The sequence below is a fragment of the Canis lupus genome, chromosome 8, assembly GCF_048164855.1.
Source record: "Canis lupus baileyi chromosome 8, mCanLup2.hap1, whole genome shotgun sequence".
NCBI classification, from domain to species: Eukaryota; Metazoa; Chordata; class Mammalia; order Carnivora; family Canidae; genus Canis; species Canis lupus.
In genome coordinates, this window is record NC_132845.1 from 21,229,163 (window position 1) to 21,245,987 (window position 16,825).

The 16,825-nt window shown below is 35.8% G+C and overlaps 1 protein-coding gene across 11 annotated transcripts in view; it reads right to left on the reverse strand.

The window, feature by feature from the left end:
- Positions 1 to 16,825, reverse strand: part of EVI5 (ecotropic viral integration site 5) — a 194,765-nt gene that overhangs the window by 82,954 nt on the left and 94,986 nt on the right. The gene's annotated exons all lie outside the window — the stretch shown is intronic.

Here is a 16,825-nt window from a genome sequence, read left to right on the forward strand (position 1 = left end):
TTTCCCTCTTCTATTTAACCCATACTAATCACAAAACCTTAATATTTCTTCCAGGTATCTTTTGAATTTGTCTGCTCCTCTAATCTCTACTGTCCTTGTTTTTATTCATGCCCTCACCTCTTTCTCTGAACTGCTGCTATAGTCTTACACAAATCCCCTCCTATTATAGCACTTACAGTGGGTATTAATATTCTGTTACATCTCATTGTAAATTATAATAAAAACAAGGCATTCTTACAATTCTACCACCTGGACTAGGTATGTGTTTTGTGATCCTACTGTTTTGAGTCTGAGGAAGTTTCGATTCTGTTTATTAATATAATTATGTTACTGAAAATTATATAAACATCAACATGGAATGAATCTAACTCTACGAAGTCAGTTTCACCCAATTATCAGTTCTCTAAATGGCAATTAGCCTTGTCCAATTATATTCATATGCATTTTTACTGAACAAAAAGTACTTCCATTGGAATCAGTTAATATTCATATAGGTTCAGTAAACAGAGATTCTACATTTAGACTTAGGGAGTTAGAAAAGGTTCTAGCGGGCAGCCCGGTGGCTCAGCGGTTTAGCATTGCCTTCGGCCCAGGGCATGATCCTGGAGACCCGGGATCGAGTCCCACATTGGGCTCCCTGCATGGAGCCTGCGTCTCCCTCTGCCTGTGTCTCTGCCTCTCTCTTTCTCTCTGTGTGTCTCTCATTAATAAATAAATTTTAAAAAATAAGAAAAAAGAAAAGGTTCTAGCATTTGTTTGGTTGTCTGAAACATGAACAAAATGTGGCCCACAGTGAGTGTACTGGAAATGCCAGATATGCCTTGGTTTAATGTAGAAGGGAAAAGTGATGACAAAGAAATTCAGGGAAGATGTAGACAAATCTCTTTGAATGGGCTAAAAAACATGAAGACATTTCTTTGTGTCCCATGGGAATGTTCACCAAAGGGTGACCTCAGCAAAGGATTTTAAAAATCAACTGGATAGGATGACCCACTTTGTGGATATCAGTCAGCTTTTTTCCTCAGTCACCGATCACTGTCCAATAGACTTATGAATGAAGCAGCCATGGTGGGAGGGATGGAGGTTATGCATGGACTCAGCAACCTAGACTTCCATTCACCAAGGTTTTGGCCACTGCTGAGAGCCCAATGTGCCAGCAGCAAAGGCATCTTCAACCCTGGGCCCCTGATATGACACCATTCCCTGGGATGACTAGCCAGCTATTTGGTGGCAGGTTGCTTACACTGGACTGCTTTTATCATGGAAGGGCAGCACTTTGTTCTTACTGGAACAGATACTTAGTCTAGATACAGATTTGTCCTCCCTGCACATAAATGGTTTTGTCAAAACTACTATCTATGGACTTACAGAATGCCTTATCCATTATCATGGTATTCCACAAAGCATTGCTTCTGATCAAGAAGTTCACCTAATATCAAAGAAGTGCATCAGTGGGCCCATGCTCATGGAATTCACTAGTTTTGCCATGTTTCCTAACATTCTGAAGCAGCTGGCTTGATACAATGGTGGAATGACCTTTTGAAGACCAAATTACAGTGCTAGCAAAATGGCAATATCTTGGGCTGGGGCAAGATTCTCCAGAATGATGAATGTGCTCTGAATCAGTGTTCAATATATGGTGCCTTTTCTCCCACAATCAAAATTCACAAACTCAGGAATTAAGAGGTGGAAATGAAGAATATGTGTGGAACACAGAAGATCCTTTAGAGTGTCTCTTACCATTATCATGCCCTGTGATAAAGGTCAATGAAACATTAAGAAGGATTAATAATGGCCCAGGAATGAAGGTCTGGATTACCTCCCCAAAGAATCATGATCAGCTGATGTGCTTGTTGAAAGCAAAAGGAATAGAGTGGATAGTGGAAGATGGTAGTTATAGAAGCTATGAGTATATGACAGAAATGAAATAGAGTGGATAGTGGAAGATAGTAGTTATAGAAGCTATGAGTGTATGACAGAAACGAGGACTGTAATTGTCATGAGTATTTCCTTCTAATTTTGCTACGAATATGTGTATTTTCTTTCATTTCTTTATCATATAAAATGTCTTGACTTTATATCCAAGTATTTATTGTTAGTTTTACATCATAGTATTTAAGTTATAGGATATCAAGAAAACATCACTGAAAGACTAACTTCTCTTCTGGGGAAGGCATTAGTGCATTTTCAGTTGTGCACAGGCTAATCCTATCATGCTAGTCCAAATTATGACTTTGTTGTTGTCTTTATGTGGAGACTAAGTAGGTTTATATGGAGATGCACATGGTTGCCAAGTTGACAAGAGTTGGACTTAATGATGGTTAATTTTGTGTGTCAACTTAAATTTGGGCCCCCAGCGGGCCAAGACTAAACATTATTTCTGGGTGTGTCTGAGGGTGTTTCCAGATGATTCAATAGATTGCCCTCTCAATGTGGGTGGGCATCATCCAATCTATAGAAGGTCTGAATAGAACAATAAGTGGAGGAAGGGAGGATTCATGCCCTGCCTGCTTGCCAGCTTGATCTGGGATATGGGTCTTCCCCTACCCTTGGACTGGAATTTATACTATCAGCTTCCCTGGTTCTTCGGCCTTTGAACTTTTACTCTCAAAACTGTGTGTGTGTGTGTGTGTGTGTGTGTGTCTCCCCTACTGACTGCGTCTCTGAAGAACTCTGACTAATGTATGATAAATTTTACAAATAAGAATTAAACTCACTGATTGGAATTTGATCCATTTCAAATTTGACCCATTAGAGCTTCTGCAATTGAATACTTTTTTGGTCATAATTTCCACCATTTCCAATTTCTTTCATTCAAATTATTTTTTCTTGGTTCAAATTTTTGCCGCTCTAAATACAGTCAGGAAAGTGATACTTCTGTCAATATTCAGCCTATTAAAAATTCTGCCTTGTCAGTTTTAGCCCTAAGTTTTGGTTTTTATTACTAGCAGCCTATGACATTCACCAAGCAAGTTGGTAAATAATGGAATAATGTTAATACTAATCCTAATAATAAGTACACCATTTATTTAACACTCACTATGCGCCAGGCATTACCCTAGAGAACCAACTCCCTTAAGTCTCAACAACCTTCAACTATACACAGGACAAACTATACCACAAAGAATTTAAGTAACTTGTCTTAAGTACACACAACCAGCAAGTGGAATTGGCATCAATGTGGCAATGTTAAAATACGCTGCTGTGGAATGTAAACTACCTGTTTCAAGGGGTTTGTTTTTGTTTTTAATTTTACACAGGAAAAAAGAAAGTCTTATTTACAAAACAGGGTGGTTTTTTTGGTTTGTTTTTGTGAAGCCTTTTAACTCACTCACAGTAGAAATAGAGATGTCAGGAAAGGTGACTGGTACCACAAAGCCTGAAAAAAAAAAATTCAGCACATGTGGGCAACTGCCGGTTCCTTACCAGGAGGAAGTGCTATAAGGGGCAGAGGCTGTGAAACAGGTGAACACTGAGGAACAAAAATCCCTAGTTCCATGTCTATTTAGGAGAACTTAGCATGGCTCATCCACCTCTTTTTAGAGTTTTTCCAGACCAAACAGACAAAAAACCAAAATCCTGAAACCAACAACATTATAGCAAAACCTTAAATACAAACCAAAACAAAAACTAGGCTTCTATGAGGTCGACTGGAGTTCAGAATGCTAAACTTTTGAGAGGAAGAAAGAAAACCATCAAAGCCAAGGAAAGCTCAGAGATTTAAAAGCAGCTATCTAGCCATGTCCAAACCTTGACCATTCTTGATGCTGCTGTTTCATTTTAAGATGTTCTGTTCCACTTACTATAAAACAAGTTTTTTTTTAATATGAAAAGTGTACTTCATATTCACATGAGTAACCTGGACAAATATATGATTTATCAAATGAAAACTGCTACAATTACGATGGCTAAGTCAGCAAGGGACAATTTATTCAAAAGTCTATAAATAATGACTTCTTTACACTTAACATCAAATTCACTTTTGTCAGTGAGTCTCTTAAAGCTTCTGTGATACCAGCAATTCCACTCTAATGAAACAAATTGTCTTTAGTAGGTGAAGTCTTTGCTTTTCAATTCCATATGCTTTTTTGGTGTTACAAAAGTTACAAAGGTAGGATGAGTTACAGTAAAACCCTTAGTAATCTTTTTCTCTTGTGTCTTGGTAAAACAAAAAATATAGATTTTCACATTTAATGTCTGAAGGATACATGAGTGATATAATGAAAAGCAAAAATTTGTATTTGGAGAGGTTCTTGTATTATGAAGTAAAAAAAATTCCAACTGGAAAAATGTTTGTCTACACAAATGTATCATATATTCCCTGAATTTAATTATGTATCAAGCAACTAAGTTCAAAACCTGATAATTAAGTGTCCCATTCAGGAACCCACATTTCATGGAACTCTATATTCTTTTTTATAGTATTTATCACAACTCTAACTAAATAATTAAGTGTACAATTAATTTTTAAAATATCTACCTCTATATATACAAGCAGTGCCAGGAAGTTTGGCTGATTTGCTACTGTACTGTCAGAACTAAACTGTGCTTTTCATAGTAAGTGAGCAAACAATATTTAGTGAGTAAATTAGCGAGTCAACTCTTGGTTCAAAAAACAACAATATGGGGGCCTGGGTGGCTCAGTCAGTTAAGCATTTGACTCTTGATTTTGACTCGGGTCATGATCTCAGCATCATGAGACTGAGCCCCATGCTGGGCATGCACCCTGCTTAAGATCCTCTCTCTCCCTCTTTCCTTCTATCTCTCCCCCCACCCAAAAAAGAAAAGAAAAAACCAACAATATAAAAAGTACAGTACAGGGAATACAGTCAATAATAACTTTGGTGACAGTGAGAATTTCATAATGCATAGAATTTTTGAATCATTATGTTGTATACCTGAAACTAATATGTCAACTATACTTTGATTAAATAACATCAACATTCCCTCTATTATATATTGTATGTTAAACATAGGTAGTGGTAACTGAATGTTGCAAAAATAACTTATAAAATCTATTTGTTTCAAAAATAAAATTTATAATAATATGGAAATACGGTACATTTCTACTGTCACATCTAAAGCACTTGAAAAAACTATTATTACACAAGGCTAGTAGTCCAGACTAGGATTTTTTTATCACAAAACAAAATCATAACAGAAAAAAATTAAGTAAAAAATTTTATCTTACAACAATAAAGAGAGAAAGAGACTCATAAATGTGAGTGGCTGCCAAAGGGGGAGGAAGAGGAGGGATGGGTGAAATAGGTAAAGGGAATTAAGCAGTACAAACTCCCAGTTTTAAAATAAACAAGTCATGGGATGAAAAGCACAGCATAAGGAATATAGTCGATAATACTGTGATATACTTTTATTGTGATGAGCATTTTGTAATGTATAGAATTACTGAATCACTATGTTGCACACCTGAAGCTAAACTTCATATATCAACTGTACTTCAATTTTTAAAAAATGTTATATGGGGCAGCCCGGGTGGCTCAGCAGTTTAGTGCCACCTTCAGCACTGGGCCTGATCCTGGAGACCCGGGATCAAGTCCCACGTCAGGCTCCCTGCATGGAGTCTGCTTCTCCCTCTGCCTGTGTCTCTGCCTCTCTCTCTCTCTGTCATGAATAAATTTTAAAAAAAAAAAATGTTATGTCCTTCTCTCTCTCTCTCTCTCTCTGGTCTCTCATGAATAAATAAAATATTTTTAAAAAAATGTTATGTCTTGCTCTCAGCCTCAGCATATGACCCCAAGAAGATTTCTATCATCCTCCCTACAAGCTCCAAATAGCTATTTAAAAAAAAAAAAAAAAAAAAAAATCCAAAGCGTGTGGGTGGCTCAGTCAGTTAAGCATCTGCCTTCAGCATTGGTCATGATCCCAGGGTCCTAGGCTGGAGCCCCACTCTGGCTCCCTGCTCAGTGGGGAACCTGCTTCTCCCTCTCCCCCTGTGCTTGTGCTCTCTCGCTTTCTCTCAAATAAATAAAATCTTTAAAAATTATAAAAATTCAAGCAATATGAATGTACTATTTAAAGATCTAATACACTGAATTTTTTTTTGAAAAATTGGTATATCCTTTTAAAATGATTTGTTCCCAATATCTGAAAAATTATATACATCCTTTAAGGTCGAAGTTTGTCTCTGCATATATATATATATATATATATATATATACACACACACACACACTCAAACTGCAAGGGTTTTTTTTTTAATGCTGAAGAAAATGTTTAAAAAAAACAATTACTTCCATTAAAGTGAATGTTCATTTATCATTTAAGCTGATAAAAAAAGATGACCACATATGAATGTAAAACATTTAATTTTAGACTAATGTCAAAATTAGTTTTGGAAGAAAACTTCTTAAAAAAAGGGGCGGGGGAACTCCTGTCCACATGTATAGGCATACTGATGAGCAGTGTTAAGAGTCTGCTAAATTTGTAAAATCATTACTCTATTTGAAAAAAAGACTTATGTAAACTTACTAATAATTACAAATTAAATGCCTTTTTCTTGAAATGTCCCTGAAGTAGAGCTAGAGTGTTTAGAATGCAGGAAGAGATGTTAAACGTTAACTTCCATATTCCTTTTTTTTTTTTTTAATTTATTTTTTATTGGTGTTCAATTTACTAACATACAGAATAACCCCCAGTGCCCGTCACCCATTCACTTCCACCCCCCGCCCTAACTTCCATATTCCTAAAGAAAAGTAATCCACTAGGTAAGTCAGATGTGAGGCAATTCCTAATGCCGCTAAACACTTTTTCTAAAATAAATCATCTAGAAGATTTCATAACTTCTACTGAAAAACCAGTTGGTTTTAGTTTATTAACCTTTATGTGTGTGTTCATTTTAGGTAAGATGAGTTTTTATTCCTCATATCAAATCCTTGGTTCTTTTTTTTCTTTTTAGGATTTTATTTATTTATTTGAAAGAGAGAGCACAAGCAGGAGGGAGGGGCAGAGGCGGAGAATCCTGCTGAGTAGGGTAAGTAGCTCAAGAGAGGCTCCATCCCAGGCCCCGAGATCAGACCTGAACCAAAGGCAGAAGTTTAACTGACTGAGCCACCCAGGTGCCCCAAATCCTTGGTTCTTAAAAGTATTACATAATTCTTTCATGTTTTATTCTGGAATTATAGGAAAAGGAAGGACTGTCTGAAGAAATCTTTTCTAACCTCCCCTTAAGTACTCCCAAGTACAAAGGTCCTGAGAACTTCAAAAGGCAGTCATTTCAGCACTCAGCAGTTTTAACTGTTAACAATTCTTGTTGATGCTTGATCCTAGTCAACAAACTGCTGGACAAAACTGCTTCTTCAGAATAACCTGAACGATAAGCTCTCAGGTATAGGTTAAAAAACTTAAATAGATCAAGCAAGACTCAAAGACCATTGGTTACCAGGAAATATTGTCTAAAAATACATTTATGCCCCACCACACTCAAAAGGGTCAGAGTCAAACATGCAGCTATATGAAATACCACTGGATCGGGCAGCCCCAGTGGCTCAGCGGTTTAGCGCCGCCTTCAGCCCAGGGCCTGATCCTGGAGACCCGGGACTGAGTCCCATGTCAGGCTTCCTGCATGGAGCCTGCTTCTCCTTCTGCCTGTGTCTCTGCCTCTCTTTGTGTCTCTCGTGAATGAATAAATAAATAATCTAAAAAAAAAAAAAAAAAGGGGGATCCCTGGGTGGCGCAGCGGTTTAGCGCCTGCCTTTGGCCCAGGGCGCGATCCTGGAGACCCGGAATCGAATCCCACGTCGGGCTCCCGGTGCATGGAGCCTGCTTCTCCCTCTGCCTGTGTCTCTGCCTCTCTCTCTCTCTCTCTCTGTGACTATCATAAATAAATAAAAAAAAAATTAAAAAAAAAATAAAAAAAATTAAAAAAAAAAAAAAAAGGAAATACCACTGGATCATTTCTATTTCTAGGGGGTTCATGGAACATGCAAAACAAATACTTAAAGGAACAGTTTAATCTTAATGTTTGGTTTTATCTTATGGCTGGTTTAATATTTCATGTAATACTACTAAATACTAAGTATTAAATTTTATTTAATGTCCTAACTAGTAAATTTGCTAATAAATTCACTTGATCATTTTTGAAAACAACAATATCAGGTTTAAGCTATTAAAAGCCAGCACAAAATGAAATCAATGATTTGTCAAAGGCAATCATTCAATATTTGTGACTGCAGAAATGCTTTACAGGGGCACCTGGGTGGCTCAGTCGGTTGAGGATCCAACTCTTGGTTTTGGTTCAGGTCATGATCTCGGGGTTGTGATATCAAGCCCCACGCTGACTTTTACCTCAATGCAGAGTCTGCTTGAGATTCTTTTCCCTTCTTCTCCCTGCCTCTCTGTTCCTTGCCCAACTTGGGCACATGTGCTCTCTCTAAAACAAATAATCTTTAAAGAAAATAAAGAAATGCTTTTCAAATAACATCAAGGATCAAAACTAAGTAAAAATAAAATTTACCTTTTAAAAACTGCTGCTCAAAAGTTAAATTTATTACTGTGAAATAAGTATGGCATATCATTATAACAACAATATTAAAAATCATTAAAAAGTACATAAAACATTAAACAAACTAAAGTCCATGAATCTGGAGTGATATGAGTAGATAAGTGAGTATAAAAGATTAAGGAGGAGGGCAGCCCCGGTGGTGCAGTGGTTTGGTGCCACTTGCAGCCCGGGGTGTGATCCTGGGGATCCGGGATCGAGTCCCACGTCTGGCTCCCTGCATGGAGCCTGCTTCTCCCTCTCCCGCTGTCTCTGCCTCTCTCTCTCTCTCTCTCTCTGTCTTTATGAATAAATAAATAAAATCTTTAAAAAAAAAAAAGATTAAGGAGAAAAAAAAGAAAGACTTTATAAAGGAACATTAGCTAATATGTGTAGAAAAAAATGAGAAAAATACGAAAATCACCATTTTGGTAACCTAGTTAGTGGATACTAAAACCATCAGGTAAAAGGTGAATAGAGGACAAGATATTTATGTGGCACAGAAGTATTTCCCAATAGATTACTTAATAGTCACAAAGAAGAAATCTTATTTTTACAAGGCAGAGAGTCTGTGGTAAACTCAACACGATAATCAAACTCAGTATCATTACAGTGAGAACAACTTATGTTATGTGCTTCCTGATTTAAAGCAAAATAAAATTCACATTATTGATCTTTTAGGTGTTAATATTTTTTAACTGACTCTAATTTACAGTAAATATAATACCATGAAGAACAACTCCAGAATATGAAACTTGACTCCATCTATCAGAAGTCAAAGTCATCTCTGACATTGGTTACTGCTTCTTCTTAATTAGTCAGTCTAGACAGAAGTTTATCAACTTATTAATGATTTCTAAGAATCAGTGCTTGGTTTCATGGATATTCTCCATTTTTGTTTTGTATTGTTTTCAGTATCACTGATTTCTACTTTTTTTTTTTTTTTAAAGATTTATTTATTCATGAGAGACACAGAGACACAGGCAGAGGGAGAAGCAGGCTCCACGCAGAAAGCCCGATCCAGACTCTGGGATCACACTCTGAGCTGAAGGCAGACACCCAACCATTGAGCCACCCAGGCATCCCTACTCTTTTTATTTCTTATTCCTTCTACCTGCTGTTAAAGACAATACTTTGTATGATTTCAATTATTTTAAATTTGTTAACATTTTATAGCCCAGAATATGATCTATCTTTGTAAATGTTCTATGTGCACTTGAAAACAGTATGTATTCTGCTGTTATGTTATGCCAAACAGGTCAAGTTGGCATAGTTCCAAGTTGTTGCACAGGTCTTCTACATCCATATTGATTTTCCAACCACTTGTTTCATCCATTACTGAGACAGCGATATACTGAAGATGACAACCATAACCGCTAACTGTGGATTTGTCCATTTCACCTTCCAGATCTACCAGTTCAGCTTCACATACCTCTATTGCTAGGAGCACACATTAGGATACATATATTCCTAAATACATACAATCCTAAATAAGATTATGTCTTCTTTGTGAATTGACTCATGAAATGTCTCTCTTTATCAAGGAACTATTCCTTGTTCTGAAGTCTACGAGGGCACCTGGGTGGCTCAGTAGTTGAATATCTGCCTTTGGTTCAGGTCGTGATCCTGGGGTCCTGGGATCAAGTCCTGCATCAGGCTCCCTGTAGGGAGCCTGCTTCTCCCTCTGCTTGTGTCTCTGCCTCTCAAAAGAAAGAAAAGAAAAAAAAGAGAAAAAGGAAAAGAAAGAAATCAGTCTACTTTATGTGATATTAATACAGACACTCCAGCCTTCTGCTTAGTGTTTGCTAGTATATCTTTTTTTCATCTTTTTACATTTTTTCCTAATCATAACTAGTAGTTGTAGCCAACAGTTATAGGTAGACCTCCTTGATCCTTCACTCCTGTAAATTCACTGTGAGGGAGTCACCCGCATTAGCTACTATGCTATCTAAATTTCCAATATTCATCTCAATGCGACCATAACTCTTGATTGAGACATGCCCAACCCCAGCCCTGAGGAAGCTCCCGTTCTTCTCAGGCTCCCCATACAAGCAAGCTAGTTCACTTGCTTCTGGTCCTACTCTGACCTTAACCAATGGGTTCCAGCACTGCAATGTAATATATTTTCCCTTATTCCCACCTTCTACTGCAATCACAAACTAAATGTGTCATTTCCTTGAGACACATTTCTTGACTTCTGCAGTCTCTTTTTCTTTAAACATTTAGGTAAAATTCAAATAACCATTTTCAAGTGAACAGTTAGGTGGCATTTAGGCCATTCAAAATGTTGTGCAGCTACCAATTCTACCTAGTTCTAAGAACATTTCCATCACTTCAAGTAAAACCTCTTACAGAGAAAGCAGCTTCTCATTCCTTTCCCACCTCAACCTTTTGGCAAACACAAATCTGCTGTCTCCATGGATTTATCTATTCTGGATGTTTCATATAATAGAGTCATGCGTCTTTGTGTCTGGCTTCTTTCACTTAAGATTTTGGAGGTTCATCCATAGTAAAGTACTTCAACCCTGTTTGTGGCTGAATAGTATTTCACTGTATGCATATACCACAATTTGTTTATCCATTCTTCCACTGATAGACTTTTGGGCTATGTCTACTTTTTTTGTAGATAATGTTGCTACAAATGTGTGTACACATACTTGTTTGAGTATCAGTTTTCCATTATTTTGGGTATATACACAGAAGTTGAATTTTAAGTCATATGGTAAGTCTGTTTAACTTTTTGAGGAACCGCTAATTTCCACCAGCAGTGTACAAGGATTCCAAGTTCTCTATCTCCTCGCCAACAATTGATTTTTTAAAATTATTATTATAGCTGTCCTAGTGTGAATTGGTACCTTGTTGCAATCTGCATTTCCCTAATGACTAATGCGTTGAGTTCTTTTCATATTCTTGTTTTCCACTTGTATATTCTCTTTGGAGAAAGGTGTAATCAAGTCCTTTCTTCATTTAAAAATTTTTTTGAGGCACAACTGACATATATTAGTTTTGGGTGTAAAATGTAAAGATTCAGTATTTGTATATATTGTGATGATCACCACATCAAGTGCTGGATGCTGTTAACATTTGTCACCATAAGGTCACAAATTTTTTGTAATGAGAACTTTTAAGATCTATTATCTTTTCAACATGCAACACAGTAACTATAGTCACCATGCTGTACATTAAATCCTCATGACTTATTTGTAACTAGGAATTTGTAACTTTTGACCCCTCTTCATCTGATTTCACCTCCCCCTCCCCATCTCTGGCAACCACCAAACTGTTCTCTATGAGCTTTTTTTTTTTTTTTTTTTTAAAGATTTCACATATAAATGAGATCACATGTTGTTTCTTTCTCTGATTTATTTCACTTAACACCCTCAAGGTCCATCCATGGTTGTTGCAAATGGCAAGATTTCATTCTTTTGTGGCTCAGTAGTATTTCTGTGTGTGTGTGTGTGTGTGTGTGTGTGTGTGGCATGTACACATGTGCATATGTACATGTGTGTACACAATCTTTATCCATTCATAAGACGCTTAGGTTGTTTCCAAGTCTTGATTACCATAAATAATACAGCAATCTTTTGCTCATTTTAAAATTGTGTTGTCTTTTTTTTAGTTTTAAAAGTTCTTTATATATTCTGGATGCTAAATTTCTATCAAATAGGTGATACAAGTATTTGCTACCATTCTGTAAGATGCCTTTTCATCTTCTGGATAATGTCCTTTGATGCCCAAAAGGTTTTAATTTTAATGAAGTCCAATTTACCTGTTTTCCTTTGTTGTTTATACTTTTGGTATGAAAAAACTCATATTCAAGAATCCATTGCCAAATTCAAGGTTATGATGATTTATTCATATGCATTCTAAGAATATTATATGGCTTTAAAACCATAAAAGTTATTTTAAAATGATAAAATCTCTTTTTAAATCCATTTTAAATTAAATTTTTATATGTTATGTGGTAGGGGTCCCAGTTCATTCTTTTTCATGAAGATATACAGTTTTCCCAGCACCATTTGTCAAAGAGATTATTCTTTCCTCATCAAATGGTCTTGGCACCCATGTTAAAAAATCAACTGGCCACAGATAACATGGGTTTATTTCTGGACTCTCAAAATTCCTAACCCATTGATCTATATGTCTATATTCATGACAGTATCATATTATTTTGAATACTCTAGCATTGTAGTAAGTTTTCAAATTGGGACATGTGAACCCTTCAATTCTGTTCTTCTAATATTGTTTTTAATATTTAGGGCTCCTTGCAATTCCATGTGAATTTCAGGATCAGCTTTCCCATTTTTGCAAAAGACAATTAGAGTTTTGTGGATAATACTGGATAGTGTTGATATCTTAACAATATTAAGTCTTCCAATTCTTAAGCATCAGACATCCTTCCATTTATTTATGTCTTCTTTAATTTCTTTCATCAACAGATGAATAAACAATGATTCACAGTTTTCAGTACAAGTCTTTCATCTTCTTGGTTAGATTCATTTCTAGGTACCACAATGAAATATCACCGCCAATTAAGGGATGGCTATACTATAAAACAAAAAACAAAACCCAAAAACACAGAAAATAACAAGAATTGATGAGGAAGTAAAAAAATTTATTAGAACTCCTGTACATTGCTGGTGAGAATTAAAATGGTACAACCATTGTGGAAAACAGTTTAGTGGTTCCTCAAAAAGTTAAACAGAATTACCGTATGATCCAGTAACTCCACTTCTAGGTATATATGCCAAAGAATTAAAACAGGGATTCAAACAGATACTTGCATGTTAATGACCACAGTGGCATTATTCATAATAGCCAAAAGGCAAAAAACCAAAATGACCAAAGACGAACAAATGGATAATCAAAATATGGTATAACCATAAAGTATTATTCAACCACCATAAAAACTAATTAAATTATTATACCCTGAAGATACCATGCTAAGTGAAATAAGCAAGACACAAAAGGACAAATATTCTAAGATTCCACTTATATGACTTACCTACAAGAGGCAAATTCATACAAGACAGAAAGGAGAGCAGAGATTATCAGGGGAAGGAGAAAGGGAAGACTATTTTTTAATAGATACAAAGCTTCTCTTTGGGATCATGAGAAAGTTCAAGAAATAAATGGTGGTTATTGTTCACAGCACTGTAAAATATATTTAGTGCCCCCGAACTGTGCACCTAAAAGGTTTTTCTCATTTTATCACAATAAAGAAAAAATTGCCAAAAAAGAAAAAAGTGAGTGTATATGCTAACTGAAAGAAGTCAGACACAAAATCCTCATACCTTATGATTCCATTTATATGAAATCCTAAAAAAAGGCAAAACTACAATGACAGAAAGCAGAACGGCTGCTAGAAGTGGAGAAATGAACTGCGAAGGGACATGACAGAAATTTGGGGGGTGAGAGACATACTCTATTTTGGTTGAGGTGATGTTATACAACTAGATGTATGTGTTAAAACACATCAAACTATACACTTAAATTGGATGAATTTTATTGCATGTGAATGTACTCAATTAAGTTCATTTAAATAGTCAAAGAGACTTCAGATGGTCTAGCCCTATGCAATCATTTATTTTTTTAAAAGATTTTATTTATTTATTCATGAGAGACGCACACAGAGAGAGAGAGGACAGACATAGGCAGAGGGAGAAGCAGGCTCCATGCAGGGAGCATGACGTGGGACTCAATCCCGGGTCCCCAGGATCAGGCCTTGGGCTGAAGGCGGCGCTAAACCGCTGAGCCACCTGGGCTGCCCTATGTAATCATTTTAGAGGGAAAAAAAAAACCTAAGTCCTTGAATATCAAAATCACACAATTTAGCAAAAACAATCTGACTAGAATTCAGTCCCATAAATGAAATCCAAAGCTCTTTATATCATATAAAATAATACTATTAGCAATAGAGGGGGATGGTGGTGGAAGAGTTACATTGGTAATTCAATACCTCCTCCTGGAATAGAGATTTGAAACCTTTTATTCTGAGTTCTGAAGAATTCATGAAGTTATACTGGAAGGCTGTAATCAAAACATGTAGCAACTGATGTCCACTACTTTCAAGCAACTACTCCATTTATCAAAATCCCAATGCATAAGATTTTGTATCCGTCTACCTTAAATACATTCTGGACTCTGAAGCAATATCAAAAAAAGCTAATCATTCTTCTATAAGATCACCTCTCAAATACTTTTAAATGACTATATCTATGATGTTCTCATAAAGTCTTCTTTAGTGTAGTCTAAAAATATCCAGAGCTGCTACAGTCTTTCCTACATCTGGCCATAATACAGCATGAAAACAGTTCACATGAGTTTTGGTATTCAAACTAGAAACAACACTACAAATTTTCTGCAAGCTACTTAAAATTAAATTGGATCACTATACTTCTAGAAAGACTACTTCAGATTGGTGGGAGGAGAGGGTAAACCCATATTACATTATTGGCTAATTCCTGATTTCTTGTTAATTAAAAAAATTTCTAGGTCTTTGTTACATAAAGTATCACTAAGACATCTCTCTGAATATGAATCTTAAGGGCAAGGTTGAAGATTTATTTTGGTAAAATAACCTTTTATTTTAGTTTCTCATTTTAAATATACTTTAAATATATTTTAGAATCTTGATTCATTGTGTAACATATTAACTAAATTTCTGAAGTATTTTTTTTTAAGATTTTATTTATTTATTCATGAGAAACACAGGGAGAGAAAGAGGCAGAGACACAGCAGAGGGAGAAGCAGGCTCCGTGCAGGGAGCCTAATGTAGGACTCGATTCCAGGTCTCCAGGATCACAACCCGGGCTGCAGGTGGTGCTAAACCGCTGCACGATCGGGGCTGTCCTGAAGTATTTCATATATAAAATTCTTTTTTTTTTTAAAGGTTTTATTTATGTGAGACACAGAGAGAGAGAGAGAGAGAGAGAGAGAAAGAGAGAGGCAGAGGGAGAAGCAGGCTCCCCGCAGAGAGCCCGACGTGGGACTCGATCCCCCGTCTTCAGGATCAGGCCCTGGGATGCAGGCGGCACTAAACCGCTGAGCCACCCAAGCTGCCCCTCATATATAAAATTCTTAAACATACCTTGCATATAAGGGTTTAATAACATTAAAATACTTGGAAGCATAGGTTTAGGAGACAAAACATATCTGACATCTCTTTGCTTCAAAATAGACAACCTCTTGATATGGTTAATTACCTATAAAACCACTTAAGTTTACTACTTTCATCTATATTTCTCTACCTTGACTAGAAAGATACCATGAGAGTACCTAACAACTTTTAAAGCTGCAATTATGGCACAGTTTTTGTTTATTGCAGAAACAAAGTCAGTTTGTTCTGACTTATACATAGTAAATTCCTTTTTAATGAGTAAAAGTTATTTTTCTAACTGTTCACAAACCAGATGTTCTAGGAATTTTTAATGAAGCATCATCAAAGTCACTGATTCTCTTTTCAGATATCTAACCACTATTACTTAAAGAGCTATGTTTGACTCACCTCAAAGCCTTTAGTATCTCTTATTTTCTAAAATCCTTTAAAAATAATATTCCTGTATTCTGCAAATTAGTTTATTATCTAGAGATATGCACTTTGCTTTGAAGTTGGAAATTTAACCAAGGCTCTGTTACTTTCACCTGTTTTGTACATCACTGCTTTCTATGTTTGTTTTACATTTTATTCCAGTTTAGAAGAAAGTCTGCCAAGTGAGAAAAAAATATAAACAAAATCAAAGTAGAGATCTGCATTCTACTTGTTACATTTTAGCCCCATAATGTGAGACTATCTTGTCCTGGAAACAGCATAAAGATTCTTTTGTTATATTTTATTTTCAAAAGCTTCAGTTCATTCTGGCCAATTTTGCTTGCCCATTTTACTTTTTTCATTATAAACCAACATTTTTATTTTTATGTCCAAAGGTCTCAATACTTGAAAAACTATGCAAAAAACCCAGTAATTGATAATTCTAATGTATTAGCACTGTAGCTTATACTAAATGCAAAAATAATACTATCTTTCCCTATAACAAAATCACATTACACTGATAACTCAGCTCAACTTAATCCCCAATAGGATGTCCCCAATTCTTTTTTTCTATTCTTTATGCTCTGATATTGACATTTCATACAAAGGCAGAACAAAATATTTGCGTTCCCAATGTTTTAGTATTCTTTTACTCCTTTGTATTAATTTTTCTTAATACCTTCACTAAATAGAAAAAAATTGCTTGTCAATTTCTTCTTTTTGCTTTCAATTTTCTGATATTCATAGCCAGCTGATAGTTTCTTAATTTTACTGAATAAAAGTTTAAGTCCAACTTT